Here is a 10853-nt window from a genome sequence, read left to right as displayed (position 1 = left end):
ATATTAAACAAGCTCCAATTTGGTTATATCCAATTGTGTCCATCCAACAACAGAATAGATGTCATTGGCAGAACAGATTACTGTTCTGTGCACCACAGAGGAAAGAGATGAAAAGGATGTTCTGTCATGTGAGAAGTTTGTTCATATGGTCACCATTATTTTCAATAGACTTTTTTAAGGAAGTAAATCCAGTTTCCATTAAGTTTTTCTCTAAATGAATCCTGTCGGCTAGTCTCAACTAAAGTAGACCCATTGGCCACTTTATTAAATGGTGAGCTAAGACATAGGTAAATCCAACTTATTCAATTGTTCTACTCTAGTCGAGAATTTGTCTGCTGCCACACTGCAGAATTAATACAGTTTGATATTGCTTTAACTCTCATGGCTCCATCTCATGGAATCCTGGGATTTGAAGTTTGTTGTGGCACCAGAACCCTCTGACAGCAAAGGCCAAATATTTCACAAACCTACAAATCCCAGAATCCCACAACATTAAGCCATAGCAGTCAAAGTGATATCAAATTGCTTTAATTCTGCAGTGCAGATGCAGCCTAAGAATAAGATTTAGGTAATGTCTTTTTGCAGAAGAGAAGAATCATGACACAACACTGTTTATCTTCTTTTTGTTTTACAGTGCTAGATGATGACCTCTCAGAGTCCTAGCTGTCAGATTCCCCTCTAGTGCAACTCATCCCATAAAGAATGATTTTGGCATAAAATGACATGACTGCATTCCTAAACAATAGTGATGCTCAGCTTGTATCCATAAAGGCTGTTGGTTTGTTTTAAGTTTGATATGGATTTCCATTTGAAAGAAGGAAGACCATACCTCACCAAAGGTAGACTATAACAAATCAGTATGGCTAATGGACCAAGTCATTAAATTAATATGGAAATTTGAACTGAAACCCAGTAGAGTTTATTTAAGTGTGATGAAGGGGCCATTATGTTTTCTATATTCAGGAATACTATCTTTTTGGTATGTTTTACAGACTGATCTGATCTTGAACAGATTCCCACCACTGGATTGGACCCACTTCTTGTTTTAATATCCAATTGTGATTCATGGAATTAAATTAAGCAAGACAGTTTCACGTTGCTGTGAGACTGGGTATAACCCACTTAAAGCAAGTTATCTCTGGGGCTCTTCAGACCAGCCATTAAAGCTGGCTTGGGGGCGGAGTTGGGGCATTGCAACCACATGACATATTTCCTGACTCTGCCCCCCAGAGTGCCATGACGCTGCATGCTGCTCCACATGGCGCGTGGCACCACAGTGTTCCTCCAGCACTGTGTCTGGATGATGCAGCACTGAAGGAGCTCCATATAGCCCTGTCACCTCGGCAATCATGCACAGGGCACAAAAAAGAGCCATTTTTTGTGGCTCCTTTTTGCACCCTGGAAAGGCCTGATCGGGACCGCGGCATGTGGTTGCCATGGCCCTGCTCCATCTAGGAAAGGTATCACGCCATCCCTTGGGGCTGCCTGTACACCCCCTCTGTTAGGGAGATGCATTGGGCGCTTCAGACTACCAGCAATGTGGTAGCAAAAGACACACTTTTTTTGTTTGAAAGCCAGTGCACAGGTAACATATAAAGCCTGCTTCTGGGCAGCTTCAGAGTATATGAATCCTGCTTAAAACAAAGGTATTTTTTCCAAAGAAAATGTGTCTTCTTGCCATATTGGTGCCATCCAATTTCAAAAATCCTTACCACCTTCAACACTAGTAGTGGCTGACTGGTTCTCCTGAAATTATAGTGAAGAGCTATTGCTGGTTTTCCTCCATATTTTAAAGAAGCTATACAAATTGCTAACTCTATTTTGAGGGCAAGAGCTCATATTCAAGGTGCTGAGCTCTTGCCCTCAAAATAGAGTTAGTAATTTGTATAGCTTCTTTAAACCTGTGACAGGTTCACCGTCAGCTCACTGAGAAAGCCACTAGGCATCAGAGATAAATACACCAAACATTGTCTTATTTTAGAAGCTAAGCAGAGTCAAACCTGGTGAATATTTGGGCATGAGCAGCAAATAATACCACCAGGGATGTGCTTATTTAAATCCCTTGTTCCCAAAGGGGAAGAACAAATAATTTGATATGGCTTCTTCTGTTGTGTGAACATCTTCAAATGCTGTGCTGTTTTTGAGAACGTTCTTGCAGGGGAAAGAAAGTTTCCCCCATTTACTCACCTTTTCTTGCACTCTTCAAGCAAAAGATGGTAGCCAAATGAAATCTCCCAGTTGTCAGCTATGTCATTAGAACATAGTTGGTGTGTCTGACAATTCTCCTTGCTCATTTGTCTCCACTTTCCTTCTACCGGCTACTACAAGAAAGGGCCTGGATGCCTTGTTGTGACCTCAGAGGAAGCGACTCATAGTAGCAAACAGAGGGATGCTATCTAAAGAGCTGCCCAGGATCACTCTGGAAGGTTCCAGCTTTTTCTGGAAAAAAGGGAGTTTTTAAAAATGCAGTTTAAGGCAGTGTGGCCCAGATTTGGTGAGAAACTGGCCTTCCCATGTGAAGACTCGAATCAAGGCTTTGGACAGGTTGTGGCAAAGCTGGAGCTGAAACTGGTTTTAATGGCCCATGTAGACATTCCCTGAGCTTTTGAATATTACTTCCATCTGTAAATACCAAGGATGATGATGATGATGATGATGATGATATTTATTTATATCCCCATTTCCCCCCCCCCCCCAAGTTGGAACTCAAAGTGGCTTACAATTTTAGAAAAAAATGAAATTAAAAACATACAAAAGAATATACAAGGCTCTCTGGACAGGCCTAGGGGAAAAAATACTACCTGAAATCTTGGAGCACCACTACTGCCAATCAAAGTTGATGTCAATGTCATAATGCATGTAGTGTGCCAGGAAACTATTGTTTCTACTCAGAGATATACAGTATAACACTAACTAACCACCCCCACCATCCCGGCCTCAAGCAGGCCAGTTCATCACATCTCCTTTCTGGTTCCCACACTACATTCCAGGACTCCTAACACCATTCATATGCCTATCTGCCCACCTTGGCTTTAGGCAACATCTTTCCCTCAACAACTATAGTTAAAACTGAACCTGTCACTTCATATACATAACCACATGTTTTGAATTTCTATAGGTCTGTCCCTGGACCCTCCACTCCTTGCCTTTGACTGTTTACCAAACTCAAGGCTGCAAAAGTTTATGCTACCAGCTTTTTTTCTTTCAGTTAATCTCATTGGTGCTACAAGATCCCTTTGCATACTGATTTTCCAGATTAACAAAGCAATGGACATGGAAGAAATTGGAAGGTTATCCCAGTGACAATCAGGAGGCAATCATGGGGTTTAATGTAAATTTGCACGAGATCATCAAATGCACATCAAATGCCATCCATATTCAATCATAAGTTTAACGTTAATTCACATGAGCCTATCACACAACATCAAATGGAATCCAGGGTTGATCAAAATGCAATAGGGAGTCATCTCCAAAATGGGTAAATTTGCAAAATTCCGAATGTACAAATCCTGTTAGACTGCAAATTTACAGTAAATACACATTTAGATAGGTGTGGAATGCTTTTCTTGATCGGCCGTGGATTACCTTTGATTCCCATGATCCCATGATCCTCCCAAGCCTCCTCCTCCCCTTTCTCCTCCTACCTCCGGTGGTACCATCACCAGCCCTTCCCAGACCTCCCCACTGCCCATTGCCCAGTGCCATCATGAGCCTCCCAGCCACCCGACCTCAACCACTCACTGCTCACTTCTCTTGCCTCCCCTCTCTCTCCACGCAGGTCACCCACACTGCCAAGGGGGGCCCACTGAGGGAGAGGCTGCACCGGAGAACCCTGAAGGATCAGGCATGGGTGGGCTCTTATCCTCCTCCTCCTCCTTGTGCGCTGGATTGGGGCCAGGGCTGGGGCTTCCATTGTCTCTTCCAGGGCTCCTCGCCCAATGCATCCCCCCCTCCAAGCCTCCTTCTCTGGCCGAGGGATCCCCAAGCCCCATACATGAAGTGCCGGCCACCCACCTCCACCCCTGCTCCCAGCACCTGCCTCCTCCTCCTGCCACCTCCTCTCCATCTTCCTGCTCTGTGGGCCCCAAGGCATGCTTTCCACAAGTCCCAAAGATGAGGAGGGTGATCCTGGAAGGAAGAAGATAATGAAGGAACCAAGGGAGGGGTAGATGGGGGAGGCCCTTGCCAAACCCCGCCAGTCTTCCAATGCAGCTTCAGTTACCCCCGAGCAGTGCAGGGCACTGACCCACCACTGCCAACATTGCCTGGCTCCCCCATTCCCAGCCCAGCCACCCGCCGCTGCACACAGTCACACTCTCTCAGCCTTGTGGAGATGACAGCTGGAGCAAGCACATGCACATAAAACGTATTTGGCAAGGTGACAATGGGGATTTGTCCTCCCCCATTTGATACCACAATGCAAACTGGGCTCTCTGTACAGTTCATTTGAATTCTTGTTGTGCTTGTGTGTGTTTACCATCCCCAATTGGATTTGTTTTTCGGGGATGTCAGCACTTCGATCATTTTCTGGTTTGGAGCACATAGGCTTTTGTGTGATAACATCCAAAGTCTTTGAATTCCAGGTGTTAGTGTGAAGTTTACAGGAGGTTTGCAAAGTGCTTAATCTGTCTAAGCAATAGGGTTCAGTGCTCTTTTAAATTTTAGACTGAAATCCAGGCTGTAGTCTAATCCATGTTGCAAATATTTCTACAGATATTGAGGTTTTCTAGATGTACTAAATCTATTTCTAAAGTACATTTTTCAACAGCTAAGTTGTTTAAACTATTTTAAGACATATTTGAATATTACTTTTAGAAGAATGTATACAATGAAATGCTGAAGTCTTCCATAACTGTGCAGTGGCAGGATGGTGCTGTAGGAGCCAGAGCTTTATTACACCACTATTTAGTTATGGATAACTTCACAATGCCATTATGTTCCTTCACTGGCCATTTACCCCCTATATTAATGAAACACTGAAGATATTAATCCTGAAGGAGGATGTAGGAAGTAAATTGTGAACCCCTACTTAAAATTATTAATTGAGAGGAATACCAGTTTACCCGTTTAAATTCTTAGCCCTTCCTAAAAATTGATTCTCATCCCCTTGTTAAAATTGTTGTTTTGGGAACACTTCCAACTTGAAACAGGCTGGATGAGCAGTGAAGGCCAAATTGTCCTGATGTCCAAATTGTTCTGATATCATTGGCTGCATTTTCACTGTAGAAATAATGTTATTTGACAATACTTAAACTATCATGATTCCATCCTATGGAATCCTGGGATTTGTAGTTTAGCATGGCACTATAGCTCTCCGACAGAGAAAGCTAAATATCTCACAAAACTACAAATCTCCAATTCCAAAGCATTGAGTCAGGAGTGCTGTTAAAATGGTGTCAAACTGCTTTATTTCTGCAGTTCAGGAGCAGGCAATGCGTAGCTGGACTATGAACAAATGCCATCAGGCAACAATTGTGCAGAGGCTTAATGGGATGAGCACTGGCAGTACTTTCTTGGTTCCAGGACAAAAGATGTAATCTTTTCTTACTGAGAGCAAAATGTCCTTCCTGAATAGAGCTACTATCAGGGTTTGCAATGACACTTACACACACACATGCAATATTGTGTTTCAGAAGAACAAGGTCTTCAACATTTCCGTTCTTTAGAGGTGAAGATCATCACTTGCAGGGGGTCTTTCTTCTCACGGTGGACCTTTTTCTTTTCTGTGATTAAATCTGAATATCCTGTTTCTTCTCTTCATTGTTATATGATAGGAAAGGATTCCAACCAAATGAATTATCCAAACTTTAAAAAGAAAGAGGTGTGGACTAATGTGCCTCCAAAATGTTGGGAGATCTTATTTGTACAGCTGTGGAGGTTGTGAGTTGAGCGCATTGCCCCCAAATAAAAATTTAACTACCCATCCCCCATGAAATTTCCCTGAAGTTCTGAAATTTCTAGCATTCCTAAGAGTGTGACCTGAACATAACTTTTGCAGTGATTTTCAGGGACACTTTTTTACACCTTGAACTCCAATCTGCTGTGTTCATGTTCCCTTGGTACACCTTGAACTCTGATCTGCTGTGTTCATGTTCCCTTGATAACTGCCTTTCCTTCTTCTTTGGAATCCTAAATTGTATATCCAAATGCTAGAAATCTAGGGACTGAGGGGAAAATTTATGGGAAGAGAAGACTTCTTATTTGGCGGGGGGGGGGGGGGTCAATGCCCTCCTTTTGCCTCCACCTCATAGCTACATCCTTGCAGAACCTTCTGGTCATGGGCCATAAACATTGTCAGGTGGACCCATCTAGTCTACTCATTTCTTCCCTTTGAACAATGTATAAGATGGGTGGGAATCAAGTGCTACTCATGATTTTGTCAAAGTGGAAGTCCCACCAGCCAATGGTGAGGAATGCTGTACTGCTAAATGCTAAGAGGAGACCAGAGAGTGTGGTGTAAATGTTCATTTGAATGTCAGAATAGAAAAATGGAAAGCCAGTGTCAGATTCCTGCTCGGCCATAGAACACCCCTGGGTAACCTTTTGCAAGACACACTGTCTTGGCTTCAGAGAAATGCAGTTGCAAAAAACACTCTGAACAAATTATGCCAAGAAAATCCCTTAAGGTTGCTATAAATCAGAAATGATTTGAAGGCACACAACAACAGCAACAACAACAATGACTTTATTGGGAAAGTCTCATTCACAAGGCACAATAAAAGGAAGGAGAGATTGTTTTAATTTCAGAATGCATAGACAAATCTTCCAGTAGTCAAATGCTCTTTCATTCTGAGGCAAATATTGTCACTAATGGCACTCCTAGATCTGCTGACTATGATGGCCATATTGCTACATGATGGAGTAACTGTTATTTTTATGCCAGAGATGTGAATTATGAAGCTCTCCAATGTTGTTGGCAACCTTAAGTCAATCCTATCATAGGATCTCTCGGGGCTGAGAGTGTGCGACTCAACCAAGGTCACCCAGTAGGTTTCCAGGCCACACGGAATAAAATCCTAGTCTCCAGAGTCATAATCCAATGCTCAAACCACACCATTGCTCTGGTTCTCCAATATATTATGCCACACATATATTTGTGGAATGGTTCCATTGTGCTTTACCTCCTGAACTGCAGTGTCTTGAACCATAGATAAGGTTCATAATACGTACACTAATACTGATCTACAGAGCAGTCTAGATGATCCATCTGAGATTGCTTAAAGTAAATATTAAGTATTCCAAAGTACTAAGTATTCCAAAAATCCTACCTCATTTTAGACTCTTGGTGGAAAATGTATTTGCTAAGTGTAAATTGGGGTTGCCAAGTCAACACTGTTGTACCTTTAATAGCTGATAAGAAGAGAGAATTTCAGCATATGACAAGCAACATTTCAGCAAAAATACTCTCTTCTACACAAAGGTTTAAGACCCTTGTCTAGTATTTCACCTAAAAGGCAGCCGTAACAGCCAGATAAATTATAGAAGGCTCCTGAACCATCACTGCTGGTCATTCCCAGAACAGAGAGGAAAGCCCTGCCTATTGAGTTCACTGTACAGTACATCAGCTCAGCTGCAGATTACAATGGAATGGATGGAAGCTGCACAGAGGCATTTCTAAACAGATTTAATCCAGAAAAGTCCAGGTTAAACTCTTGACTTTGAGCAACATTGTCTTTTGAAATGACAAGGAATATCCAGCATAACACCTGAGGGGCAAGTCTCGTTGGGTAGCAGGAGACAGAATCCACCCACGGAGGCACAGGTAAGCAGCATAGCTTCTGCAGGGCTCTCCCCTGTAGAGAGAACAGAGACAACAAAGAGGTCTCTACCATTCTTACCACATGTGTTCTTATTGCATTTATTCTCCCATTCTACATGGACATTTTCGGGGGAAGTCATGACTAGAAATCCCCAATCTGGGTGGCCTAGAGCTGAACACAAATGACCTGAAATAGAGATTGCAAGTAAATAGGACAGAAAAGGAAGGGAGAGTGGAGGGAATGTGACTTATACATCAAGAACTGCAAGGAATTTCAGCTGCCTATACAAATCTATATGGAGGGTTTATTGCATGTTGTTCTGCACCTTCAAGTCGTTTCTGACTTATGGCAACCCTAAAGTCAACCTATCATGGGATTATCTTGGCAAGATTTTTTCAGAGGAGGTTTGCAACCATTGCTGCCTTCTAAGGATGAGAGAATGGGGGTTGTTTTTTTTTTGTTTGTTTGTTTTTGCCTTCTTCCTATGGGGTATTGAATGGAGTGGGGAAATCATTGTTTGGCTCCAGACTCCTCACCAATCACTTTGCCCTATCTTTGCCCCAAAAGAGCTCTCAATAGCTTTGTTAACCTGGGAGAAGCCACTCTATATGGCTCTGCTGTCTCTCCATACACACTCAAATCAACCCATAAATTCTCCACTTCTAACATTGATGTTCATCCACACTATTTCAAGTTACATTCCTATTTTGTGGAACTTTCAACTTGCAGGAGGCCAAAGTAATATAGTATTCTCAACAAAACCTCAATGTTCATAAGATTCATTTCCCACCATGTTTATGTTTAATCATCACTCACCTTGAAGAGCCTGAAATAAGAAAAAGATAACAACTGAGAGACAGTGAAGGATCTTCATGGTTAATGTTCATCCAGGATCTCACTATCCTTCCAATGAAGACACTCTGAGAAGAGAGGTGACTGGGTTAGAAACAAAGGTTCACAGTGAAAATTTATTAAGTTTTTAAGGATGCAAGTAGATGAAATCTTTGTCTCAAAAGTTTGTAAAAAAAATCCATTTAGTTATGCAATGCTGAGCCTTTGGCCTAAATTCAGCTGTACATCCTAACTAAATGAGGCCCATTGACTCAAAGGGAATTTGATGAGTCAACTGATTCAATATGTCACCTCCCATTGAAATTCACAACAGAAGTCAGTCCTTGTTGTCTCAAAAATTTCCTCTAGTGTCAGAGGTAAGCAAAAAGTTGTGATCCATGAGCTACATGTGATATCAGTACATGTACACAGAGAGTGCTCTTTCCTTCACACACACACACAAAACACAACTTGCAGAAATATGGAAGTTTAATCTTCCCCTCCCTGTGCATTTAGTACAAGAAGGGAAGATATAGCCTCTCCCACTGAGAGTTGCCAGATCTCAGGGTCAAGCTCCTCTTTTCTGTTTCTCAGGATAAGACTGAGGAATCCCAGGGTTAGTCTGCTGACTTTAGAAGTGTGTGTGTTCTAATCTGTTCAATGTGGTGTTTTTACTTGAATGGCATATTCTGTTTAATTGTACCCCGTACTTAATGTGTAATGCTAAATGGGGCACCAGGGGCCATTTATTGTAACATGTAAACATTGTATAGTGTCTAGATTGAGGGAAGTAGTAGTACCACTTTATTCTGCTTTGGTTAGATTTCATATGGAATACTGCGTCCAGTTCTGGGCACCACAATTCAAAAATGATGTTGAGAAGCTGGAGCATGTCTAGAGGAGGGTGACCAAAAGAAGACAATGGCAAAGTATTCCTGAAGGCTTTTATCATTAAAATCCTAGGGTGAGATAAATCAAAATGGCCCAAGGTGCACATATATCTTGAGTGTAATCTGTACATTTTTAAAGAATGTCTATGAAATGGATATATATATGTGTGTGTGTGTGTGTATATATATATATATATATATATATATATAGTAATGGATATAACTCTAACAAAGCTGATATGGATTACTTTATTACACCCTCATTGCATAATTGAAACAATCAATGTTCAATGGTGCCTTGCATGTATGAAAAGGGCTTTTTAACAAAATGGCATAGAAGGGTTCTCCTGTCTCTTTACCATCTTTTGCCAATAATGTTCACAATTAGCAATCTGTCTGTATCTCTACTGCTCACCTGGGAAAGTGATCTCGGCTTTTTGAATTTTCCTTTAGATTTCATTACAATGATGGGTTTTCAGTATGATCAGGATGATTTACATTTTTACAAAAAAGCAAAGGAAGTTTTAGAGGATCTAAACCATTGCTGCATAGCCTATCGGTCTGACTAGTCTCCCATATATGCTCCTACGTTGCAAGATCAAACCAAAAAACACATTCCTTACCTTTCCATTCAGTCAGGAAGAAGGAACTGGCTTCAGGGGAAATCTCAAGGACAAGTCCTTCATTTGTCTGACTCTCTGGAAAAAGCTAAGCAACATCATTTCCTGGTAGACTTATGGGGGTTGTAGTTTTCTCATCCTTCAGAATTCATGACAGCAGAGCACAGAAAACTTTAAAGCCAAAGCCAATGATCCCATCAGGAAATGTTGTTTTTTCCCCATTTTGAGTCACACAGTCTGTTTATGATCTCTCCTCCATTACTTCTTTCCACACACACCCCTACAAAAAGAGGGGGGAGGTTGAGGAAATAAGGTGGGATATTGGTAGCAGGTTTGCATACCCCATTTGTGAGTTTCAGCCTGAGAGTTCTAGGGCCTCACTCCAGGATGCCACACAAATTCCAGAATGCCATAGGATGTTGCCATGGCAGTGAAACTGGAATCACAATGCTTTGGTTGTGTAGTATGAAATAGCTCCTAAATTTATAGGGGCAGAAGATTTAGGATGTTTGTTGTTTCCAGTCGTTTTTTGACTCATGGCAACCCTAAACTGAACTTATCACTGGGATTTCTTGGCAAGATTTGTTTAGGGAGGGTTTTTCTTTTCTTTATTCTGAGGCTGAGAGAATGTGACTTGCCCTGTGTGATGTACCTGGATGTTTTTCTGTTATTTTTCTGGGCATTTTCCAGTATTATTTTCCTCTTGTTCAATAGGTAATTAACTGAAGCTTTAAATGTATCATCCAAGTTTC

At 41.6% G+C, this 10853-nt stretch overlaps 1 long non-coding RNA gene across 1 annotated transcript; it reads right to left on the bottom strand.

The window, feature by feature from the left end:
• Positions 1-6691: 6691 nt before the first annotated feature.
• On the bottom strand, positions 6692-10265 carry LOC121919374. The gene is made up of 3 exons (XR_006101461.1): positions 10105-10265; positions 8577-8680; positions 6692-7793 (listed from the first exon to the last, which is right to left on the bottom strand). It is a non-coding gene; the product is annotated as an uncharacterized LOC121919374 (long non-coding RNA).
• Positions 10266-10853: the final 588 nt, after the last annotated feature.

This window comes from Sceloporus undulatus, chromosome 1 (genome assembly GCF_019175285.1).
Source record: "Sceloporus undulatus isolate JIND9_A2432 ecotype Alabama chromosome 1, SceUnd_v1.1, whole genome shotgun sequence".
NCBI lineage: Eukaryota > Metazoa > Chordata > Lepidosauria > Squamata > Phrynosomatidae > Sceloporus > Sceloporus undulatus.
The sequence above is the reverse complement of the archived record's forward strand: the minus strand, read 5'-3'. Positions and strand labels throughout refer to the sequence as shown.